We start from the raw sequence: 26,274 nt of genomic DNA, 5'->3' as shown, positions 1-26,274 counted from the left end.
GTTTCAAAAACAATAAAAAAACCCTTTCTGTTTTCTCCTTCTACAAGCTATAAGGAACAGCTGTGATTAATATAAAAAAAAAAAAAACAATGCCTAAGGTGATGTAGAAAACAAGGTCCTTTGAGGGGTACAAATGAGCTTGGTATTAATTGAGGGAAGCTGTGTCTGACTAAAGTGAAACAAGCAAAAATAGAGAGTACAAAGATGTGTGAGAGAATATATTAAATATTTTAGTAGTAGTTTTATTCCCTTTCTGCCTGAGTCCCACTTCTGAGTTTGCACCTCTTCTTCTCTTATATATATGTGTATGTGGCAGAGGGGCTTTTTTCTTCTTTTAATATCAGTACATTTTTATTTTGCTGTAACTTAATTTTGGCCAGCTATCAGCTTGATGCACCAACTGGTAAAGGCCAAGTGTGAACTTGCTTCCCAGCATAGCTTATGTATTCCTGTCAATTTTTGCCTGCTGAAAACATTCCTTTGTGCAGCAGCCAGCAACAGAAGGAACAGAAGCCAAGAATCAGTGATAAGGTTTTTCTTTCCAAATTGTATCATGTTGCACATTTAGAACCTAGAGAGTAGGCAGTTTATGTACCTCCATTGATAAAAGACAATGAAATTTAATTGAATTATTTTACTTTTATTTCTGATTATTTAAAAATTTATAAACAGAAGACAGATTTCATTGTTATGAGCATGATGGCAAACAAATCATAACATAAACATACTGAAATCATTCCTTTTCTTTGGCTCACAGAAAACCATAGAAATTACATTAAGCATTTTGAAATGTCACGTTTTCGAAGTTGGTAAATATACTCATCTAATTAGCTTGGAGTAGACTGAGGTATGTGCTACCTAAATATAAAATGTAAGATGAAGTTCTGAATATGAATGAAGCATTGTTTGACAGTATGCTACTGTGCAAAAAGCATATTTCTAAATCCACAGAAGGATTTCCACAGACCTCTATGAATCAAGAGTTCTGTATCTGGTGTTCTCAAGAATCCATTTTGTGTCATAATACAACACCCATTATAGATATGTTTCTTCTTAGGAAAACTGTCTTCTAAGTGAGATGAAGAATAAATATATGCTATTTAATACTGCTGACAAGAAAGCTGATAAATTGTCTCTATCTGGAAAGTGTTTTTGTTTGGGGTTTTTTGTTTTTTTGTTGTTTGTTGTTTTTTGTTTGGTTTTTTTTTTTTAACTGTTGTTTTTTTACTGGCTACAGCACAAATATGCTCAGTTCACAGGAAAATTATTGGTGTGTCTTTTACTTGATATGGCGTTGCAACTTAGATCCAAAAAAGACAAGCTAGATTTGTTCAGTCTTACACACCTTTTTAATAAAAATTCTAAAAACATTTTTCTGTTTATATACTTACAGATTTTCAGTGTCCATTAACTTACAATTCTTCCCTCTTCTGTCTCAAAGAACTTATGCATTTCAATGGCGATTCAAGAAACTAGCATTGTCTTTATAACTGAAATCTTTACTACTAATGACCTAACTGCACATATTATAAGCTAGCTTACTTTCCTGTGGTTTATCTGCTGAAAGCTGACTTATTTTTTAAAAGATTAAAAATTAAAATGAAATTGCACATCATTATTTTGACATAAACAGGTTAGCATCACAGAAAAAACCCAAACCTTCCATGTTCCAGATCCACCCAATACAATAATGCCTCTAAAATAGTTCAAAGCTCATCTCTCATATCTCCATGTTGTGTAAGTTTCTTAAAATAATCACTCAGTTAGATCATCATGTATTTTTAGTTGTGTTGAGCTTTATGTCAGATTTCACTGGTTGAGATGCAAGTAAACTTGCTTTGTGTGTTGACAGAAAGATAAACATCTCTGGAATATACTTGCTCAGTGACAGCACAGCTTTCCATTGTTTTCTTCCTCAATATGTAGATCAATTTGTAAAGTTATGAGGCATATGGATATTGATATGTATCACTTTATAATGAAATAATACACATAATGTTTGACCCATTCTTTGCACAATGAGAAAAGAAAGTGTTTGTAATAAAAACATAATTAATGTAATCAGGGAGGAAGAAAATTAAAAGAAAAAAAACAAGTGTCAATACAATAATATTATGATATTAAAAATTTTCTGGAGATTTGCTGACTGGACTACAACTGGTTTCAAAAACATAGTGGTGTACTCACTCGCTTATTTGAATTTTTGAAACAAATTTCCCGAACTGCATGGTACAATGGGAATTCTGAAAAGCTAGATATTGGGGTTTCTGTTTAAGTTTCATTAAACTTTAATTAAGTAAAAAATTTGTGTTTTAATGGGGTCTAGGACATTCCTAATTTTGAAGACTGATGTCCTCATCTGTCTTAATTTTTTTTAATGATTTGATGTACTTAAAATTTCTTATGCAGCTGAGGCTTGTCAGAAGATAATACACATTATGGATTTTCATTTTCTATTATTTAACCCTATTTCTGACTTAATATTATTTAAGCTTTAAATAAATGGTCTAAAAGTTTTCATGCTGTGTATCACTTGAAAGATATCTTTGGTATGAGGGCTGAGTGATTGAGAAAATGAAAAAAATGAAGAAAAGCTGGGTTGAGAGTGAAGGAAATCAAAGGGTGTCAGCTGTGGAAAGGACCCTTAGCATGGGGTATACTTTATTAGAATTTGGTGGAGTTCTTGAAAGAAAAAATAGAGAAAGATTTTTTTAGGGACTAGTAAAATAGAAGACATAGATTAACAAAGATAAAAATGTGTTTAAAATATATATGCCAAATGTATTTTCTAGCTTTTAAAGTTCTCACTTTAAAGCCTTTGTTTTCTAGTTCAATTAATTGGATATAATATATATACATAAATACTACTAATATCATTGTATGATCATTTGCAAATCCAAATTGCTTAAATACCTGGCTCAGTGCTGATAATTAGGAATTTACAGGCCTGTCACATTTACTTATTTTGGTAGACTTTACTTTTAAAATTCTCATCTAGTCATTGGCAAAACTGCATAATATGAGATCATTTTTAGCAAAATTTAAGATTGGCTTGCTTCTCAACCCTCAAAAAATGGGTAGAGTGAAAAGGTTACTTCCAAGTTAGTTTATCTTACAGAAAAAAAGGATGTATCTCACACACTGGATTGATTTGTGATACCTAGGTTTGCAATTTATAGCTTTTGGGGAACTCTACATTTGTACTAGTCTTTCTTTTGGCCTTTCTATAAAGGTGGACTAACTCTCCCCTCTTTATTTGTTCTCACTTCCTGTTGTTTTGGTCTTTCTGGTGTTTTTTTTTTTCTTGGAAATTTTGGTTGTTTTTTCAGTTTTTTTTAAAGAATACCTCAATTTCCCATATAACTAATATTTTTCTGTGTCTAATAATTTTTAATACAATTCACTATTAAAATTATTTTATCCAGAAAAGTCACAAAATAGTTCACTTTAGGAAGTAAATCTCTGGACATAATTGAAATTATTGTTAGAAAATCTGTTTTGTAGTGGTAGGTCTGACATGGAACTACTGCTTCCTTTTGATTAGTTAATTTAATGAGACAAGTCATATTCATAGAACAATTGTTTTCTCTGGTTATGATTATGCTTCATTATCTTTTAACTAAATCAACATTTTACCAGTCTTGCTTTTTTTCTACCTGAACTAAATGCTAAAAGAACACAACTATTTTTCTGGTAGTGCAAGTACTGGCTGAATATGAGAATTCTCTGATTGAACAGAACCCTCAGCCATGTAGTACAGAGAGGAAATACTTCAGGGCAAAGAGATAGGATCAAGTGGCTCCCACAACAGGGACCCAAATTCTTTATACTGTACTCAGTGTATGCAAACAAGGGTTGAGGTGGACTGTTCAGGTTTGTATGGGAGTAGAAGGGACAGCACTGGCACAGGTTGAGAAAGGCCAAACACTTTTAACTGCTGCTCCACAGCTGAGGTTGCTCTCCAAACTCAAAGAGCTCTCCTTGAGTTCTCTTTCTGTGCGATGATGAACCAGTGTGGTTAAGGGTAACATGCTAGGTCATAATCGATTAAAAGCACTCACAGGCTCTTTGTTAGTTGGTTGTAATTACTGCCTTCCAGCTGATACATACCAACTGCATGAATGCTTCCAATTACCATCATGAAAACATCAAGTAAGTTAGCTCAAACCCCTTTAAATCCCTTATGTTTTCATTCACTGTTCAGAGTTCATGTATTATATTCCAAGACAACTTAATTTCAAATTAAAAAAAAAACAAAAAAAAAGTAGAAGAAAATGACTGGTACAATATTTAGAATTTGAAGCAAATTGTTGTAGAAATTGCCCAGAAAGTAAAAAATATAGGTTCAGTTTTTCCTTTTTTATCTGAGGTAGCTCAGATCAAAGCTTGTATTTCCATGAGAGTGCCCTGATTTCAGTGAATTAAGTGGTGCTAGAGGGGTTGTTTTCTGTCCCTCCTGTTTAAACTGCGCTACTGGACAGTCAGGACTACAGGGTTCCTGGGACTTAGAGAGTGCTAGTGGAAGCAGAACTTTGCAGTGTATCTGAAACTCTCCTTTGAGAGTTCTTACCCTGTTCCCAGTTTTATGTATTTTACCTAATAACTATTTAATGCAAGCATGTAATTGAGACCCTGTCATTTAGGGTAATCAACTGAGATTTTTACAGTTAAGTTTTATACCTCTCCATGATAAACCAAGCTACAGTGTAGTGCTTCCCCTGGGCCCAATTAATCTTTGTTTGCTTTTCTGCAAGTGAACAGCCCCAACAAGAGGGGCATATAGGTTGTTTGTAATGGTCCTCTTATGGGAGGTAGGAGATGCAGGTTTAAATCTCTTAGGCAGGAAAGAAAATTTAACCTAAAAATCTGTTACATCCTACCCACTCGAACTGCCAAACAAGTATAAAAAGGCCAAAACTATCACTAATCATTTCCTTCTTCAAGAACTTCTACAGGAATTATCTGGTGTCATGATTTTTGGGTTTTGTTTTTTTTTTTTTTAAATTCCATACAGGCCCTATTCTTGGCTAATCAGTGTATCTCAAATATACTGTTAATGAAATGATGAAATTATAACTTAACCAACCATACTGATTTTAAATCATTGTACTTTAGACCACTTTAATCTTCAGAAATCTTAGATACCTATTGCTGTGATAGTGTTCTTTAATCTGTATGCTATAATACATACGGGTGTGGAGGTTCTAAGAAAACTGTGCAGCAAGGCTCCTATACTGTACGGAAAATAAGAAATAAGAGAGGGAGGGGGGAGGTGATTTCCTCAGTCCCAAAGGAAAATACTGCAAAGTTCAGTGTTGAATATTTACATGTAAATATATACCTGAGAGCTTTTGCCCTTCCCAAAATGTCCGTAAGTATAAATGATTTATTAACACAATATACCTATTACGATTTATTTGCTAATAGGGAAAACTTTTCTGCAGCATAACAAACTGGAGACCTACAGCTGAGGTTAGATGGATGGGGGACAATAACCAATAGTGCTTACTTGTTTAGGAGTTTAAGACAGCATGCATATCTAAGCGACAGATACAGGGCAGTGAAGACATATGGACAGAAACAGACTACAGGCAAATTCTTTAATTTTCATAAAGAACAGATTAATAAAAATGTTTTAACTGTCATCACTCTAAAACCAAACAAAAACTATGCTAAACCTTTGAAGACATCCAATTGAAAAAGAATTAATTTTCCAATTAATAAATATTATTACTTTCTAATTTCTCTTGCCAACTGTTTAGCAGCATGCTGCTTATTACTTATCATAAATAACAATGTTTTACTAATAGCTTTTTAATGAGTGATAAATAATTGCTCCATTAATATAAAATGCACTAATTTGTTCTACTCTTGGACTCACTCCTCTCCTGCTTGATATGCATATATTTTAAAATATTGTGGACATTTATATTATTTTTAAAAATGGAAACAAACCTGAGATAACTATCTAATAGATACTTGCTGACAGATTGATATGTTAAGAGCATGAAGATGACTCACGTTCTTCTTCCATCTTTATGTTTACTGATACACTATGAAATTGCTTAGTTTTTCTGCACTGAATTTAAATTTGATTTGCCACATTCATTTGTACAGAAAAAAAACAAATGGAGGTCAAAATATCTACTTAGGCCAATTCTCAATGGATGCCTCACTTGAATAAAAACTTACTATTCCATGATAATTATTAAATGTATGGAGAAAATTGCAGATCAAAATCCATAAAATTCTAGGGTAATTACATTGTAGTTAAAATATTTGGGCTAAGAAATTCAAGTTATAACTATTTATATAATGATAAAAACCACACAAAATTTGCTCAGTTTATTCTCCTCGCCCTCCCCCCTACCTATTTTCAGTAAGTCCTCATTCAGGTATAGGGTCCATTAATTTTGCATTTTATGCAGAATTCCACTAATTTTTCCTCCGCTACATGAGAACATTCAGAAAGATTTCATATCCTACTTCAGCTGACATACTGGCTGAGTGAAAGCTGAGAATAAATGCTTCAGGATTTCATTTCTTGAATGGGACTTTTTTCCTAAAGCAGAGAATCTGGGGGCATATTTTACATGAGATTATACTTGAAACTTCAGTGGCCTTAACTGGTACACAGCTCTTTAATTAAACTCTATGCAGAGATAAGAATTTTTCTCATGGGAAAATATTTTAATGTATACTTGAGATGTAGATACAGACTTCAGTTTTAAACTCTGAAAAATCATAACAAGAGGCGTATTTGTGTTGCAGTTTTATTAGCATAGTCTTGCTAAATTGGTAGCTGCCCTCAGTGGTACAGGATAATGACATGCAAAATTTTGTGTTTATTCTTCTTGTTCTCTGATGAGATACTGTGTCTCCTATGGGGCTCTATTTTCCAGTATTTCTATACCTATAGAATTTCTCTGTCTCTAGATAAATGCTCCTTGTGACACCATGCACCAGCCTAGAAATGGATTTTATGCATACGATGAGAATTCTGTTTTTGTTTAGGGAACTTCAGTGGATTTTTTTTTTCCCTCTGCTTATCTGTGGGGTTTTTTCGTTATTGTTGTACGAAGAATACACTCTTTTCCTTCAATTCTTTCTAACAGAATGCCCTTGATCTCACCCCAAGTTATACTGTAGAAATATAATAATGTAGAAAACCTGTTTCCTCTGCTAACTAAAACCTTCTACTCTATATTGAGAAAAGTCTGTGTATATAAAAATAGCCTTTGAGATGCATAGCTCTTTTGACAGATTTACTAAGTGAAAGCCCTAATTCTGCTGGCTGTTTTGCACATTGCTTTATCTACATCAGTATAAACATGCTGGTGCAAAAATCGGCCCAGAATTGGCTCAGCATCTTTAGAATTTACTTGCAAAATCTAATGTAATCATAGTTTTAGCATATTCAAACTTGCCTTGGATAAACAAAAGGAGAATGATATTCCTATAACTTGTCATCAAACTGACTTAAACACTAGGGTCTGTTTAACATTCCATATACTATGGGAATATAAGAGATTGCTCCAAACCAGTTTTAATCCAGAAAACCATTGGCCATTGGGGAAAGAGCTTGGCTTCTAAAACCTGAGAGGCTTAGGCGTGGTGCTGCACTAATGGGGCACACAGCTCTTTGACAGGTGCTCATAAGTTAGGAAAGGACTGAGGGTTTTGTTATAGTCAGTGGCCACATTGGCCATAGAGACCATGAGGTGATAGATATTAGGAAGCTAAGGAAAGTGAGGAAGGAGAGTAGCAAAGAACTTCAAGAAAGCAAAATTCAGCTTGTTCAGGGAAGTAGCAGGGAGAATCTGTGGGAGGCTGCTTTGAAGGGCAGAAGAGAGATGACTGATTTTTCAAACAAATTCTTTATAACACAGAGGCAGTCTGCTCCATTGTACAAGAAAATGTGGAGGTGTAATCAGAGGCAGTCTGGATGTTTGGTGAAGTCATCACTGAGCTCCAATGCAAAAGAAAACTGTCATGGCAGCAATGAAGCCAAAGCAGAAGAAAGAGACAATCAGAAATTACAGCTACACAAATCAGAAGATACTCAACATTAGGTTACCTTGAATCTAGTAAGAATGCCCTGATCTGTCAGTATTTAAAACTCTTCCCTCATAGCAGTCTCTACTTCCCTGAGATAGATCTAGATACATATATGCATGTATATGCACATATACAGACACACACGTATATGACATACGCAGAATTATATTCACTTGCAACAATGGAGACATGCAACCAAGAACAACTTATAGGCCTCCTCCAGATACATGACAGAATTATGAAGTTCAAAGCTCATCTGGAAATTAAATTGTTAACTAGCATGAAGGGCATAAAAAAAAATTTGATTTGATTGGAAATCTAACTGGCAACCAGTTACAAATGGCATCCCTCAAAGGATGATACTGGAGCTGATTTAACATCTTCATTAATTACTTAAATGGTAGGATAGGATGTACTGCCAGCAAATCCACTGATGACGCTGAAGTGAGGGTGGTAAACTGGAAAGCAGAGCGGGGTTGCCATTTAGAATGCTCTCAAACAGCTGGAGGTTCAGGCAAAACGCAGGCAGAGTGTGAAATCCTGTGTTTAGGACAGAATAATCCAATGCAACAATACAAACTGTACAGATATTGGCTTTGGAGAAATGGATCTGGTGGCCGACAAGTAATTGAGCATGAGCCAGGAGTACGCCCTTGAAGTGGTGAAGTATGGGGTGGTGAAGTCTACCATCCAGTGGTTCATTGGCATCAGTGTAGCCAGCAGGTGAAGAGAAGTGATTATTGCACTCTACTAGATACTTATAAGACTGAACCAGGAGTACCATGTCCAGGTTTACACCACAAAAAATAAGAAATGTTTTTCTTTCATGAGATTAATTCACAACTTTACCATTTGATTTTGAAATTTAAGAATGATCTGGCAAGAAATCTGCCATTTTGTGGAAATAACCTGTGATTCCAATGAGAGCTAAAATTAGTCTCTATTTTGATTGCATGATTTACCTTAGAATTATAGGAAAAATTAATTTGGCAGGGATTATTGGAAATCAGGACAGGTTCTACTGTTTGTTAATCTGGTACCCTGCTGTTTTATGTGTTGCAGTATAAAAATGATATCATCATTTATGATGTTTCGTCTCTGAAAGCATAATTTAGGATTTTGCCCTTATAATAATGAATAAAGGTTGTGATTCCAGGGAATCACAGCTCTTCAGATTAAGTAGCTTTGTATAACATTAGCTAAATTTATTCATGGTGACTTCATATTCTTTTGCTCTGTTACTATCACCCTTCTGAAACCCTGCTTCATGGTGTTTACCTACTATGTCATCTTTATGGACAGTAATCTTTTCCCCCTCATTCTATCAACCTTTATTTTACCAGGCTATACAAACAAAATTCTTCTGGTTACCAGTTCTGTAACAGCTTCTACTTTCTTCTCATTTTGCTAGTCATGCTCCATACCTGATTTATTTTGAATTAACCTTTCTTTACTAGAGCTGATCAGCACCTAAAAGGAAGTCTTATCAGTGATTTTTGCAATAGTATTAAAACTTCTGATTGAAGTACTTTCACCAGTACACCCCAAATTTGTTTTAATCTTCTTCACCATATTATACTGGCAGCTCAACATCATCTGTATGTTGAAAACGACCATGTAGCCCTTTTCCACTACCTGATGAGATCTTAAGTAATATGAGACATTTTATTTACTGGGCAGGCTGCCTTGCTTCTGTATAACTGAATTCCGCTCCATCTCTTTTACTTTCAGATTACTCATTGCTTTCTCTATGAAATTCTGCTCATCTCACATGGGTGATGCCACCCAATAAATTTTATCAACACTACCCTGTTCTTAGCGTTGCAATCTGTAAGTGAAATTACATAAAATAGAGTTTTCAGACTAATCCTCCAAGGATTAGCAGGTTGTTATGCATCCTTTTATTATATTCTGTCTCTGATGATAAAATTTCCCCCTACCTTTCTGTTTGTATACAATCCCAATCTTCCCCTATCCCACAAATTTAATATAACACTACAACCAATTCTTCACTGAAAAGCTGATAGATAATATCCATATTACTGCCTCAGTATAAAAATTCAGGCGTAGCAAAACCTGTTTAGAACTATTTTTGCAGCCCTGATAAATAAAAATTATTCTAATACCAACTGTGAGTCTAAAAGAATACATTAATGGCTGGCAACCCACATATGGACCTTTTTTCCTCTGTTCACTTATTGTTGGAAAAAACGAGAGAAAGGAAGTGTGACACAAAATAAAAGGATGACCACTAACTAAAAATAACTATGAAACATGCTTTATTTAAAGAACTGCTAAACTCTGTCATTATGCAACACCACCTCTGAGAGCAACAAAGAAATTCGCAGGAGTCCAAATCTGAAAACAGTGATTGGATGCTGAATGCAAAGTTTCCATTTAAAATATTAATAATTAATAAAGAATTTTAAATGCAGTCATCAAGTAAATCCAAACTCCTGCAGATCTTTACTGGATGAACTCAAACTCCTTTCTCTTAATTACTTGTACTTTGCTCAGAGACTTTATGTAATACAATAAACGTTTTTTTTCCTTTTCAAAACTGGACAATGTTTAACGGGTTTCTTATATTCATAATGGACTGGACCTAATACTTTTTTCCTAAAAATTCTTGCTACAAGTGGGTTTCTTGAAACAAAATTGAACTAAACAGTCTGAAGCATGTCCTTTTAGAGCAAAATTTGATTTCTTTGGGCTTCTTAAAAAGCAGTTAACTTACAGCACTTAACAAAGTTAAAAACAAAACTCAGAACTGGTCAAGCATGGATGTTCAGAATGAAAAAAAGAGCTATGGAGAAGCACTGTGCTAAGATGAAAACCAGGTGAATTTTACAGGAAAAAATTGGGCAAGTGATATAGGTAATAGGTTCTGCATAGTAGTGTTAATTGCTGGTAATACTCAAAGCAGGCAAATATTCTGCAAGCTTTATTTTTCCAGTCTCCTGCACTTTTCTATATTATTCATCCAGCATATGGTTACCTATGCTGCTCAGGATCAGGAAAACGGATAATATGTTGGACAGAATTTCTAATACCATCCATACTGCCCTGTAGTTCTACAGGATTTTAATCTGCTCTTCTGAATCCACATGTGTCTTTAGTGACAGAAGGACACATCAGTCTAGTAATTAGTAAAATTATTTTTCTCATAGAACAGCCCAGGTTGGAAAGGACCTCAAAAGATCATTTGGTCCAATCTTTCATGGAAAAGGGAGCCTAGATGATATTATCTAGCTAAGTTACATTTTGAAAACCTCTAGTGATGGGGACTCCACCATGTCCCTGGGGAACACTACATTTTTAAATAAGCATTCAAGCATCGGATTTTGTGGTTTGAAAATCTCAGTGGTGGAAATATTGACAAAAAATATGCCATATATATCTATAGATGTTATATGTAAAGAAATTTGGATGCTTTATTTCAAAACATGTTTACGTGTGAAGAGAGACACTTAGTGTTTAAAACATCCATTGGAATAGGAAGATCTGCAAATTCCATAGATTTGAACAATGGTTTCTTATGTTTAGGTGAGTAGCCTAAGCATCATTGGCTATTTGGTTTTAAGTACATCCCATCACACGTTTTTTAGTGAAAAATATGTTCAGTATGTAAAATGTATTGATGCATCCCGGGAAAAATAAAGTAACCCTTAATATCCTAACAGTATTTTATGATCAGAAAACTATATTCTACATGTTTTCTTATCATTCTTCTTATTATTACTCTAACAGGTACCTTTAAAGAATGTTGCTTTTGAACATGACATTTAAATTTTCTATGCGTACTTGGCATGTCTTTGTGATTGTGTAGGTACTGTAACAGATGGGCAATATGCCAGATTGCAGTGCAGGGAGTAATAGAACAGAAAAAGCAATATGAGGCCTAATATTCAGACATACAAAGTTCAGCATATTTACTGAATTGACACGCTTTTTGTAGTCTCTAACCATGAAATACATACCACCTGGAGGGGAAAAGAATACAGGTGAATTTATCATTTACCCTCATGTCAATAAAGTGTTTTTTCAATTATTTAAATGTTCACAAAACCCCTTTTTAATTATTTACTTAGATCACTGGTGTCAATGAGCAAAATATAAGAAAATGGAGCATCACTGTCATTATCAGATTAGTTTAGGTGTTTAATGAAAAAATATTAAATTATATTACCTTCTCACTTCCCCCCTTCCCATTTAATCTTGTCTCTAAGAGTAAATAAAATTAAATTTAATGACATTTCATTTCTGAAAGTACCCCACAAATATAATTTCTCCCTAAAAAGAGTGAAATCAGATCACCCAAATGCTTCACCACATATGACATAATTTGATTTTAGAAAGTTCTTTTTAATATGGAATTTCTTGTTTGTTGTTACAATTGTATTATTAATAAATTGTAGCACACAAACAGAATAGTGGATGCATTTCCCGGCTCTTCTATCTGAAAGTTTATAATCTCAACACTGGCACATAGAATTCAGGCTGTCATCAGTCTTTTCCACAATTTTTTTTCGAGTATTCCAAAAAAAAGAACATCTTAGCTGTTTAACAGAGAAACCATACATCCTTCACACATTATCATATTTACTCAACGATAACCCCATTAAAATTCAAAGTGTGCAAGATTATTTAATCATCAGTTCAAACCTGCGTAATTAGAATGTTCTCATTAAAATAATTAGTCCCTCTCCTGAAGGGCTAATCCATTGATCTGTATTACTTCTATGTTAAGCCTTGAACTAATGCCCTTCCTGAGATGAAGAACTATCAATAATAAAAGACCATTAATTAAATGCTGATTAAAGAGATTTCTAGTTCTGCATGTAATTTTATTAGCAGAAGGTGTTTGTATTAATAATATTCTACTGTTATTTTGTCTTTCATACCCACAACCTGCTCTGTATCTGTATCAAACATATTTCATCATGTCTGTTTCCTATGATGTGTAGAAGCTAGGGGGCATGTCTTAATTTGGATATCTATCAACCTCTTTCTCCTCCTACCTGTTTTTAAAACATTTTCAAACATGACCAAACTCTTTCTGCGTAACCAAAATCCAACTAGCCTGAGACAGAATTTCCAAAATAAAATGTGTCAGTAGAAAATTTAAGGCTGAACAATTACTGTTTAGGAGCTGAAAACTATACAGCTAGTGTTGGGCAACTTTAATTAAAGACAGAGCTTGCCCTTCAGCATTTGTGTATTGTGGGTTAGAGCCACAACCTGTGGTAGGTTACATTTCATCTCATTGCACATGTATTAATCAAGTAATAATGACTGAAACAGCTGTAGTATTGGGGGGATGTTCTCTCTACTTTTCCAGAAGTTGTAATAAGTTGTAAGAAGAAAAAGTTCATAAAGAAGGGAATGTTCAACTCTGCTCAGCTCTGTTCACTGTTTTTATTACCTATGAACAGTACAGAATGCTGATCTGTGCAGTCTTAACACACTTCTGTGTATTTATAAATGTTTTTATCTAAACCACAACATTTAATTCCAATGAAACATTGTTGTGATTATGAAGTCATAGCCATGGGAGTCTTGAATCTTGCATCTATTTATGGTTTTCTACAGACTTCCTTCCTGGCTTGCCCTCCATCCTTTGAACAGAATTTTTAGAAACTTCAAGCTATGTTCCTAAATCCAAGGGTAAGCCAAGGGTAAGAAATTCCCTCTAGAATTTCCAAAAAGACTTACAGGTTCTAATCATCTCTGCTCAACTTAGTACAATGTCTCCGAGTGTCAACACTTGAAAAGGGAGTATACTAATTCATTCTCCCCCTGCCACTGGTCCCATCTTTTCCCAGAATATCACAGGACACTCCAATCTATTAAGAAAGGTAAAAAGCACTTTTAATTTTCTCATTGGCCAGTAATTTTTTCTGATAAAATGCATTTTGTAGAATATTGACTCCTGGATTCCCTGTTCATTTTCTACCTTTTCAATAGAATTAGGTAACTAAGAGATCTAAAAATTGAGACAAGAAATTATCAGTATACCTGAAGCAGGTTTCCCTAGTTTAAAATTAATCAAAAGCAGATTTAAAAACTTAATATAGTAGTATTTAAAACAATAATTTATATCAGTAAGAGTGGCCAGTGTAATAGAACTCCACCATAATAAAACAAGACTTATGGATTTTGTTTTTTATTTAAAATCTAAATAATAATTCTGCTGTTTGAAAAGGAATAATTGTCACCCCCTGTACACATATTAATAGCTAGAGATCCTAAGGTACAGAAAAGCTAGGGAGTCTTTCCCATACACAATTAGAAATACACAGTAGAGAAAAACTGGCAAAATGAAGGCAATTCAGGTCAGAGACTGAATATAAAGAAAAAGTGAGAAAAGATTAAATTGAGAGTTTGTACAGAAAATTCTACCACAAGGAAGCAAAATTTATATTCTGTCTTTCATCCTGGACCTATTCTGTTCATCCTTAGCTAACAATGTGAATATCAGCACATGGGTATGACATACAAACTTATGCAGAAGGTTTAGTGTATATGTGCAAGAGAATCTCAACACAGAAATTCAGTTTCTGTTCGCTTAGAGCTACAGGTGGCAGAATTCTCTCCTAAGCCAAAGAATCATCAGTTTTACAAAAGTTATGGTAGCAGCAGAAACAAATTTCTTCATCTTTACTGAATTATATTTTTTAGAATGACTTCACTGCTTCAGTATTGTTATTATTGTTCTTTGTGATAGAATCATAGGAGAGCATTGTGAGTGCTTTCAAAACTCATGAAAATTGCAGGCTGTGCAGGGAGACTGTCATGGTAGTAATATATGGGTATTAGTGAATTTCAATCTTAAATGCACTAAATCCCATTATATATTTCTGGTTGGAAGTGTACATAACAAACACAGATTTTTAATTCTGTAATGAAGTATTAACAAGCCTCTGAAAATATTAGGAGCTGAAATTTAAACTAATATGTTTCGTACCTGTATGTTTTTTTAAATATTTTTAGCAGTGCAGTTTTGAAGAAAAATAAAAGTTACAGATAAGAGTTGCCTTAGACACTTTGCCTTGGTAGTAAACAACAACTTGTTCTCTGATATGTCAGCATCCCTATTATGATACAAATATTTAATAAGAGGCATCTTTAGAAATCTGTTTTGTTACATTTTAATACACAGTTTCCCAATAGCTTTGTAGGAGGAAGAAGAACAGAAATCAAAATATCAAACAAAAGAGAAAGCATTTATTAATAAAACAATAAAATATCTTTTGTAGGAATATCTGCATGTGTAGGACATCATTAAAGTCAAAGCTGAAGGAAACTTAAAACTGTAGTTCAAAATGTGTATATATTTGTGGCTTTTTCCTGTTCAAATATATACTAATATTTTCTGTTAAAGGCATTTAAAAAATGTATTTTGTTATTTATTTTATGCATTGGCTTGATGTGTGCAGACTTGACCTTTAAAGTTATAATATGATAAAATTTAATTTAGAAACAAAAGTTATTTGAAATGAAAAATTGAAAGAATTGATTCTGAGACTATTCTCATGGACCAGAAAAAGCTTACTGTTATTCTTACTAGAGTTTAAAATTTTTAAAATAAAATCTTTACAGAGAAAAATTTTTGTTGGAAAAGAATAGTTATTCACTGTCATGACAGAAATGCCACAAAAAACTTGAGAACCTCCAAGAGAGTTTTCCACATAGTACACGTAGAAAAGTGTGCTTAATTGATTCTTACCTCGCATGAAAATAGAATTTCTCAAAAGGGACATAAATATATGTAAACATGGCATTTTTACAAGTGGGCCAAAGTATCGCTGCTGTTAAACTCAAGAATGAGCCGAAATGGTCTGCTTTTATAAGAACAACCCTTACAAACATCCACTTCTGCTTCAGATGGTCTATTGTTGCAAAACTTCAGAAAAGACACAGATGGCAGCAAGGCAATAGTGTAACCTCTAGCAGTATAAAAGCTCAGGCAAATATGCCTTCACATGAGCTCCAGTCTCCTGTAATCAGTCTAAAGGCAGTATTGTCTGTGTTCTGTATAGTGGTGACACTGCTGTCATTACGTAGGGAAATAGTGACCCATGGTTATCCATGACTGGGCATCTATTCTTCCAACACGTGCTCCCCAGCAGGGCAGCTCATCTCTCCTATCTGTGTGCAGTCAGTTTATTACTATTTCAGCCTGATGAAGGCTACAAAAGATGTAACTAGATGCCCCTTGTGCATCAGGAAGCAATAATATATAGAAGTAATTCCATTAATAGAACAGTTTTTCCATGCCTTTGTTTTTATTTTTAACACATGTAATTGTATTTAAAAATGACAGCAATAAAAGAGAAAGAAAAAACATTTTATATGGGTAAAAGTGCAGTTTAGTCATAAATGAAAAGCATCATATTCAAAGCACAGATTGATAAAAGCAGTGCTTATTGCTTCCTTTATTATAGTTTAAATAATTTATCAGCTCTGCATCCTATTTATTGATTCTCTGAGCAGGCAGAAGGATAAGGAATTGAAAATATTTAATGCACTTCTCTCCATTTTTATCAGATTCATAATATGTAGTTGATTCATAATTTCAAATACTGGAAGCACAAGATGTTTGTTCCTTCTTCCTGCTGGGAACACTATTCAGTACGTCAATACTTTTCTTTAGGAAACCTGGCATTTTTCAGAAGACAATCAATTTTTCAGGTAAGACATGGAAGTTATACCATCTTTTAGCCTAGACTGAATCTTTGGGAACATCATGAATATGTTCTGCCACACTAGGCAGGATACTGCAATGCCAAATCACAATTCTCCCTATATTGCAAAATAAAAGTGTATGTCTCTTTTCTTATCTAGCTCGGTAACAGTTGCCAAACCAGCAAAGACAATAAGATGCAATAAAGTATATATATATATATAAAAACCCAAACCTTAAAATTATTCCCACACTTTCTATCTTTTCTGATCTTTTTAGACCACTTGACTTTTTTAGCTTTTAATAAAAGGGAGTGCATTATACTCTCCCCAAAGAGAGGACATAACTAATGTATTTAGTGGTGCACAAGAGATGAGATGGTTCTTACTAATCTCTATTTCCTTCAGTAGTGGTTCAGAGAATCACAGCCAATTTATCAGGTTACTGTTTGTAGAAGTTGGACATTCACCTAACGATCTTCTTCAAAATTGCATTTTAGTGGTTATATGGTTTCTGTATATGTTTAAGCATCTGACCCTCTTGCTGAAAACAGCAATCTGCTACCATAAACCTGAACGTTCTTGCCTTGGAAACACAGCAGTGATGGAATAATTCCCATGTAAGGAAAGGAACAAAAAAACCAAAAAACACCAACCAGTTTTAGAGACACATGGCAAAAATCACTGATATGCTTGCTATCTTTACAAGATTCAAACATTGAGTGAAATAACAGAAAAATTACCTACTTAAAGTAAGAAGTACCTCACACTTCCTAAAGTCTATAAATGCTTTCAGGTGTTGAACCAAACCCTTAGATAGCATATGTCAATTGTATTGATTGTAAGTAGGAACTACCCAGATTTACACCAACTGGGGGTATTATTCCAATGATTTCAAGAGAAACAAGATAAGTCTTTTATCACCATGGGCTATCAATTATTCTATTTGTGTCACAGTTTACTAAAGTGAAAAATAATACTATCCATATCACAGATATACTGAGAAGAGTACTAGTTATCTTTTGCAAAAGTGCTCTAGCAGTCTTGAGCATATTATGTATATATCATCATAATCATAACAGCAGAAACAAATAAGGATAGGTAGCAATATGACAGCTTTCTCAGTCTGGAGAAGACACCAGATAAATTTCAAAGGATAAAGCCTTGATAAGCCAAAGAAATTAAACATCTACTCGGAGCTCACTTTTACAACAGCAGTCAGTCATCAGCTGAGACAAGTTTACACTTGGAAGACCTGAAGAGAAAAAGTGGCTTACCTTTAAGGCACTTATTGCTTCCCTAATACTGCAAATTGCATTGCATTCCAAGGAGTGCCAATTTAGCTTCAAAGAAACCAGGTATCACATCAAAAGCAGCGTAGTCATAACAGCACGGCACTTGGCACTGAAAAAGTCTTCCTAGTAAGTAGCTTACTCAAGGTAAGGTGAATGCACAAAGTGTCTCTCTGGTACTGTGCCATCCACTAAGGAGACACTCCTTGGATTACAACAATAGTGTACCTGAGATTGTTTTCTGTAAGACTAGGGTTCTGGTGAATTACAGCAGATGTTGGGTGCTACTGAGCCAGTATCTTCCATTCTCCTCACTGATGGAAACTGTAACCTTTTTGTGACACTTTCTAGTTCCCTTGACATAGTTGACATGCTTTGTATTTGAAAAAGTTGGAAGTAGGGTACTTGCACCTTCAAGAGCTAATGTTCTCCTTCCTGGATAATTTAGGTACAGAGAGAAAATTCCTCCTGTTAAAGTCTATTTCCTTCAGCATCTTTTTAAGAATCCTCACAGCTCAAACTCAGACGAAAATCAATGGAAACAATGATAAACACCAAATAACACATTGAAGCTAATCACATAATCATTTTCTCACCTCAGGATTCTTTTTCTGAAGTGCAAATTCTCAGATGTCCTCACAGGTCACCTTTTGTCTGTTTTATGCCTGACAGTGCTAAGCAGCTGGGACACAGATCCAAGACTATAAGCATGTTTCTCATTGCATTGTCTAGAGACTATATAAAACTTAGGAAATTGATATGTCATGGAAATAGATGTGTGCAATTGTGATGTTCTCACTCATGTATATTGTGTAAAGGTTTTCTCCAGTTACATTGCAGCATAAGGTTTCAAGACCCATATACAATCTGTTGGTGCTGTAGAATTTTAAAGATTATATTGAAGCCCCCTGGAAAGCTATGCAAAATACTTTATTCAGGTAGCAATATCTCTGCTACTGTTTTACAGACTTGACATATTTCTGTATTTCTTTCAAATAGTTCTATCAATTCAAATTTAGATTTTCTCACAAGAAATAATAAATCTAAACTAAGTAAGTTTCTGAAATAGCCTTCAAATGTCAACAAAGAAAGTATATTGGTATGGCCATACTTTCAGTGAGGCTAAACTAAATCAGTAGTACATCACTAAAGATTTAGCAAATTATACATCAAATGACTTAAATATACTGATGTGAGTCTAGCTCTGTTTTCTTTTTTATATTTAAAAAAAAAAAAAAACAACAACCAAAAAAACCCCAAAACCTGTGCTGCACAGAAACATTATATAGCACAGAAATCCTTATTAAGTCTAGCAGGTTGTTTGTAGAACTTGATGTACAATTAAAAGTTGTTTCAATACCTCACTGAGTTGATAATTAGAAAATTCATTCTAATTCCACACTAAAACTGTTCACATACATTTCTGCTTGTGCCAGTGCTGTCTTTCAGCTTTAGTATCACTTCCATCTGAAATGTATGTCATATAGAAAATAACAGCATAGAATTCACTACTCAAAAACAATGTAAGAACATAAATTTTTCATACAGTGTTTTTAAATTCTTCAAATTGCTAAGCATAATATTTGGGGACATACATGCAAATTTCATATTTTCCATTTTAATTAAGATTTTGTTCTACTTTCTCCCACTTATGTGAAAAGAATAAAAATCAACCAAATAAAAACTATGCAATCTATTTCTCAGAAGTGACAAAGTCACAAATAAGAGTTATAGACTGATAGAAGAGTAAATTTTAACTTCAATGTGTAGTTCCTTTTCTGTATTCTTTCTTTAGATACCCTGTATATATGAAAAAAAAAAGGTTGGGAAGGAAGCCACAGCTGTGTCATTTTATTAAGGGCAATCCATTTTTATTAAAATCGTATTACAAGAGAAATAAAAGCTTCATGTCATTCAAATAGTTTCACCAGTAGGACTACAAGCTCAAAAAAGTCAATCCTCCTGACAAAATTTTTAAAGCACCCTTTCATTTTGTTTAATTAAATTTGAATTTTATAAAGCCTTCCACCTATAAAAAATACGGGAAGTTTTTACTACTGAATCACAGTGTGAATTAATGAATTGTTACAAAGCTAATCACTTCTGAAGATTTTAATTATTCCTTTATGTCGGTATGTGTTTCTTTTCTGTTGATTTATATAGTGAATTATCAACAAATAACATTCAAGGAGCTTTTTCCGATAATTAAAACAAATTCAGACATGAAAATTTATTTGATTAAGATTATGTCTGTACTTTTTTCTGGCAATAGCATTGTAGAAGTGTGAACCTTTGAAATTAATTTCTTAATTAATAACTCAGAGAAACGAAATGGTGTGTAGGTCTATCTAGATTTGATATTATCAACTTTCCAACTGATCTTGAATGTGTTCCTGGAAGCCTTTCACCACATGACTATTTTTAATTCAAAACAGAAATCTTACTGAATTAGAAGAGCACCTTCTGCAAACTAGATTGGAAATGGCATGAGTGCAGTTGGAAAAACCTAGGATCCTTCATGTGAGCGAACTATTTGGATCTTTGCAATACTGAAAAGACTATGGCTTCTGCAACTGATTTGTCCCTTAGGGATTAAATATGTAAGAAAGATGGGCAGATGAAAGGACAGATGAACGTATTACTTCTAACGGCCAAGTCACTAGAATAAGTTGTGTTTTGAAAAAGTGTAGTTACTTGTTTTCCACACGTGTTTGTGTGTGGTGGTGGGGTTCCAGAGAAAGTGAGCAGCTAGGTAATTCTGAGAGCAAGGTGATGAAGGATTTGAGGATCATGCCCCAAACTTCTGAATCTCAGCAGTTTGCACAGCTGTCATATGAATATAATAACACTTACCTTGTCCTCAGAGACAGTGTGTAATTAGTTATCTAGTAAATGCATGTAAAACACTTTGAAACCCTCAAATGAGACATGATTCTGTTACTGTGAGTAGGCAAAAATGCAGTTCTCTTCACTGATTCACTTTCTTTTTCAAGCGGCAGCATCTATTGTGTGGACCATATTTTTTTTAAAATTACCATAAAATCTTTGCCAACAAGGAGAGGTGTTGTGCTGGACCATGTCCTCGCCAACAAGGAGGGTCTGGTAAGGAATGTGAAGCTCAATGCCTTGCCTGCAGTGACACTGTAATGGCAGAGTTCAAGATCCTTAGGGCAGCGAGGGGGTGCACATCAGGATCACTAACCTCGGCTTCAGGAGAGCTGACTTTGGCCTCTTGAGAGATCTGCTTGGTAGATTACCATGGGATAGAGCCCTGGAGGGAAAAGGCAACCAAGAAATCTGGTTAATGTTCAAGGATCACCTCCTCCAAGCTCAGGAGTGATGCATACCAACAAAGAGGAAGTCAGGTAAAAACACCAGGAGGCCTGCATGGATGAACGAGGAACTCCTGGACAAACTCACAAAAATGAAGCCTACAGAGGGTGGAAGCAAGGACAGGTAGCCTGAGAGGAATACAGAGAAATTGTCTGAGAAGCCAGGGATCAGGTTAGGAAAGCTAAAGCCTTGATAGAATTAAATCTGGCCAGGGATGTCAAGGGCAGCAAGGAAAGCTTCTATGGGTATGTCAGTGATAAAAGGAAGACTAGGGAAAATGTGAACCTCTCCAGGAGGAAGCAGGAGACCTGGCTACCTGGGACATGGAGAAGGCTGAGGTACTCAATGATTTCTTTCCCTCAGTCTTCACCAGCTAGTGCTCCAGCCACACCACCCAAGTCACAGAAGGCAGAGGCAGGGACTGGGGGAATGAAGAACTGCCTGCTGTAGGAGAAGATCAGGTTTGAGACCATCTAAGGAACCTGAAGGGGCACAGGTCCATGGGATCTGATGAGGTGCATCCACTGTCCTGAAGGAACTGTCGGACGGGGTGGTTCTCCCCCTCTACTCTGCTCTTATGAGACCTCACCTGGAGTACTGCATTCATCTCTGGGTCTCCAACAGAAGAAGGACGTGGACCTGTTGGAGCGAGTCCAGAGGAGGGCCACAAAAATGATCAGAGGGATGGCGCACCTCTCCTATGAAAAAAGACTGAGAGAGCTGGGGTTGCTCAGCCTGGAAAGGAAAAGGCTCTGAGAAGACCATACTACAGCCTTCCAGTACCTAAAGGGGGCCTACAAGAAAGCTGGAAAGGGACTTTTTACAAGGGCCTGTAGTGGTATGACAAAATGTGCTTTAAACTGGAAGAAGGTAGATTTAGATTAGCTATTAGGAAGAAATTCTTTAATGTGAGGGTGGTGAGACACTGGAACAGGTTGCCCAGAGAAGCTGTAGGTGTCCCATCCCTGGAAGTGTTCAGGACCAGTTGAGTAACCTGGTCAGGTGCAAGGTGTCCCTGCCTGTAGCAGCGTGGTTGAACCTAGATGATCTTTAAGGTCCCTTCCAACCCAAACCATTCCATGATAAAACAACTGGTAAATCACAGTTAGTGATTTACAGTATTTTAAAGACTGTAGAGTGTATACATATACTTCAAATCAAAATATTACCAACATATCTTAGCATGTGTGGAACTTAACAAGTCAAAAAATGTAATGCTTGATGTAGTTATAGCTAAATAATTTTCCTCACTGAAAAAGAAATGTCAGCTAAAGTGGAAGTGTTCAGAATACAATGAAATCTGGGCTCATCTAATGAATGGAGTGAATTTAAGTGCCAGATTCATCTCTGTGCTGGTATTGACATGAGACAAAGAAGAAATGCATTTGCAATGGGATAATTTAGCAATGCAAGGTAAGGTTACCAATGGTGGATACTTTAGGTTGCATCTGCTTCTTTTCTCCTGATGGGTCCAGCAAGAACCAGCAAACCCAGGACAACAGGTTCACTGAACTCTCATTATCTCTTGGCTGTCATATAACTTCAATATGGTCTTTTTTCCCCTCCACTTCAGCTCTGTCTCTTACTTATTCTAGAATGTGTGCTACTTGCATATTATGATTCGAGTCTGTGTACTTAGTTTGAGAACATATGTGTTTTCTGAGAATGAATCTCAAAACAGGTGATTTAATACACAGAAAGATGATGTTTCCCACTCTGGGAAGAAACTGATTCATCATTTAGGAGTAGAACCCTTAAGGAAAGGTTTGTTTATGAGCTTCCAGACTCATGAAGTCTTCCAGAATATGGCATGTTTCCCTTTTCACAGCAATTATTCTCTCAGTAATTTCTTAGTTGATACAACATAATTAAAACACACCCAAAAGAAAAGCACAGCCAATGAACTTTGAAATGATATCTGTATGTAACATAATATTAATTTAAATAACCAGACTTCTCCTTGGCTGATTTCCTTTTATCTTTCTTGATTTGGCTTTAGACTTTTCAATCTTTACTCATTTCAGTAAGCCTTTGTTCAAACACAGTCTAAATATGACTTAGAATAAGGTCTGAAGCTCAAATGAAGCCAACAAAAATACTTTGAGACATAAGTAAGAGTAACTTTCTGTCATTGTCAGTAATGTTTGCATCTTCAGGTCCAAAACGGTAGGGTGATTCAGTGTAAACTGAAACAATAATAGGTATTTTTATATTATATATACAGTAAAAAAAGCCGCTGGATTTTACTGTCCTCTCTACTAACAAATCATGTGTAAATCATGATTGTCATCTAAGTTCTTAGTTATAATAAATATTCTTACTTTAAGGGAGAAATTAGATGTATTGGGTACTTGGAACAAAAAGGATGCTAAATTAGGGGTTACGTAATATTTAGAAAAAGATACCTCATTAATCAGATGTGAAAGTGCTTATGTCGGCTCATTTTCTTCTTTCAAGGCTGAAAGATCCTTATGCAGCTTTACTTCTGCTCGTATGCATGAGCAGCATAGTTTAGTCTTAAGTTCCCTGGTCATAGTCAAGGACACCACTAAGTTTCCTGTCCAGTATTGGAATAGGAACATTAGATGTTTAGCATGTACTTTGCATGACAAGAATTAGAGTCCTTCACAAAAAATAGTTGTAGATGTTTACTATGTTGAAACCAAAACAGGAAGAATGTTGTAGGGAAGAGGACAATAATGTCAGTGGATATTATCTTCCATTCTACAAATGATGAAGTAGTGTTACTCTTCCATATATATGAATATTAGCTCTCTGATTACTAGTAATATATAACTGAATTACCTGTCAAAGATGATTTTTGAATGGAAACCATCTCCTGTTCTTCAGAAGTAATTACATCGCAATCAACCAAAGTTTTTTTCTTTCTCTCCACTCTGCAGTGAGACCACAGTGGTGGTCTACAACTGGTAAAAGCATAGATAATGGGACAAAAAAATATTTTGCTTTTGAAAGAAAAATAATTTTAAACAGCCACTGTGAAACAGTATAAACTGCATTCTCAGGTGTTCAGACTGCACACTGTGGCTTCTTGCTTTTTTGCAATTTGCAAATGATTGCTGACCCTTAGTGGCATCTCTTCCATGAGTACCTGACAATATGAAATTGAAGTACCTGCCCTCAACAAATAGCTATTGGATTTCAGGAAATATTGGAAAATGAAGACTGAGATTAACTTTTATTTTTATGTGAGCATACATATGTGTATAATCAAGGATTATAAGGGCTTTATTTTTTTCTTTCTCAGGTAAAGCTTGTGTTGAAATTGGGGAAAAAAGTCAAGAGTGACTGGAGAATTATATTTCAGCCCATATTAAATTCTTAAGAAGGACTGTCTTCCTTAGACAGCAATCAGGTTCAATGGATTCAGCTTATATTTTGAAAATAAAAAACTTGTCTGGAATAAATAATGTTTTTAAACTACCCAAGCAAGGTTAGAATAGTGCATCCAGGGCTAAAACATGTATTTTAAATGTAGAATTTATCACAGAAATAAAACCAGAAGCTTCTAGAAAATAGGGAAATAAAATCTTAAGGCGCTACATCTGTGAGGTATGCTTGGAGTTGCACATATTTTGCACCTCTATACACTCTTTGTTCTTAAGACTGGAAAGATCTAGAGATTAAACTGTCAGCTGTAGGTAAAAGAAAACAAGGTTTAACACCTGGTCTTCATGTAAAACAGCTTTCCTATAGTTTTCTCACTTAAACAAGGGTGTTTTTATTAGGGAACATGTGGTCATCTTAGTATGAGTATAGTCATGTGCTATTGTGCTCATTTTAAGTATGTTCTCATGCCAAGGTCAAAATTAACACCTTTAAATCAAAGCCAATAGCCATTAGTCAATCAGTAATGTCTTAGAGCAATGACAAGTCAATAATTTGCTACATAATTAGTAAAACAATATTACTATGCTCAAGTTTTATCACCTATCATAGAGTTGAGAAAAATGGGTATAGGAGGTTTTTAGTAAAGTTTTGTGCCTGACATCTCCTGATTACAGAATTTTACTAAATCTGTTAATCTTTAGCCACTCCATTTTCTGTTGATGGCCTACCTGCAGTTGTTTGGAAAAAAACAAAACAAAACATAACAACACAAAACACAACCAAACAGCTACCAGATAATGTATAAATGCTTCCTCTGGGGAGATTCAGCATACCTGCTCCTGAATATAGGATATAAGTCTTAGCACACTCTTGTGGTTCTTCTTACAAAGTGTCTAATATGACAGTGTTGATCACCATGCCAATAGTAGCAAAGAACCAGACAATTCACAACAAAATTGTAGGTCCCAGTTTATTGCCTTCAACTTCCCAGGTAGTGTGAAGTATTGAAGTTGATGGAGTCACAAAAACAGAGGAATGAAAAACCAGGTCTATGCTGAATAACAAAATTATTGTTCCAATTCTAATTAGGTCTTTTGAATAACTATTCAGAAACATAACTTATGATGATGATAATCTGTTGTATGAGAGAACAGTTGCTTCTAATTGCTTTGTTATGAGAAAAGAGCTATGAGGAAGAGGTGTTAGAGCAGGTGCAGCTGGAGGTTAAATGCATTTCAGTGGATTCTGATGGAGAAGACAAGCAAGCCATAATCTCAGCATGCAGACACATTTGGATATAGACAGTCAAGTATATATGCATACTTACAGGAAACTGTATTTGCAGAAATAATTTTGCTGGAAGGCTCTAATTCTATAACAAGAAATACCATAATGAATGTGGACAAAATTATTTCAATTCATGACTCTGGCATTCCATTAAGAAAGATATTCTGCATAAGTGATGAGGTTACAATCATAGTTTTATATAAAAAGTGACATTTGAGATAAAGAAACTGTTAATGCTCTGGGCAGATATTCCATTTTTATATCTAGA

The sequence above is a fragment of the Falco cherrug genome, chromosome 7 (assembly GCF_023634085.1).
Source record: "Falco cherrug isolate bFalChe1 chromosome 7, bFalChe1.pri, whole genome shotgun sequence".
Lineage (NCBI taxonomy): Eukaryota > Metazoa > Chordata > Aves > Falconiformes > Falconidae > Falco > Falco cherrug.
The sequence above is the reverse complement of the archived record's forward strand: the minus strand, read 5'-3'. Positions refer to the sequence as shown.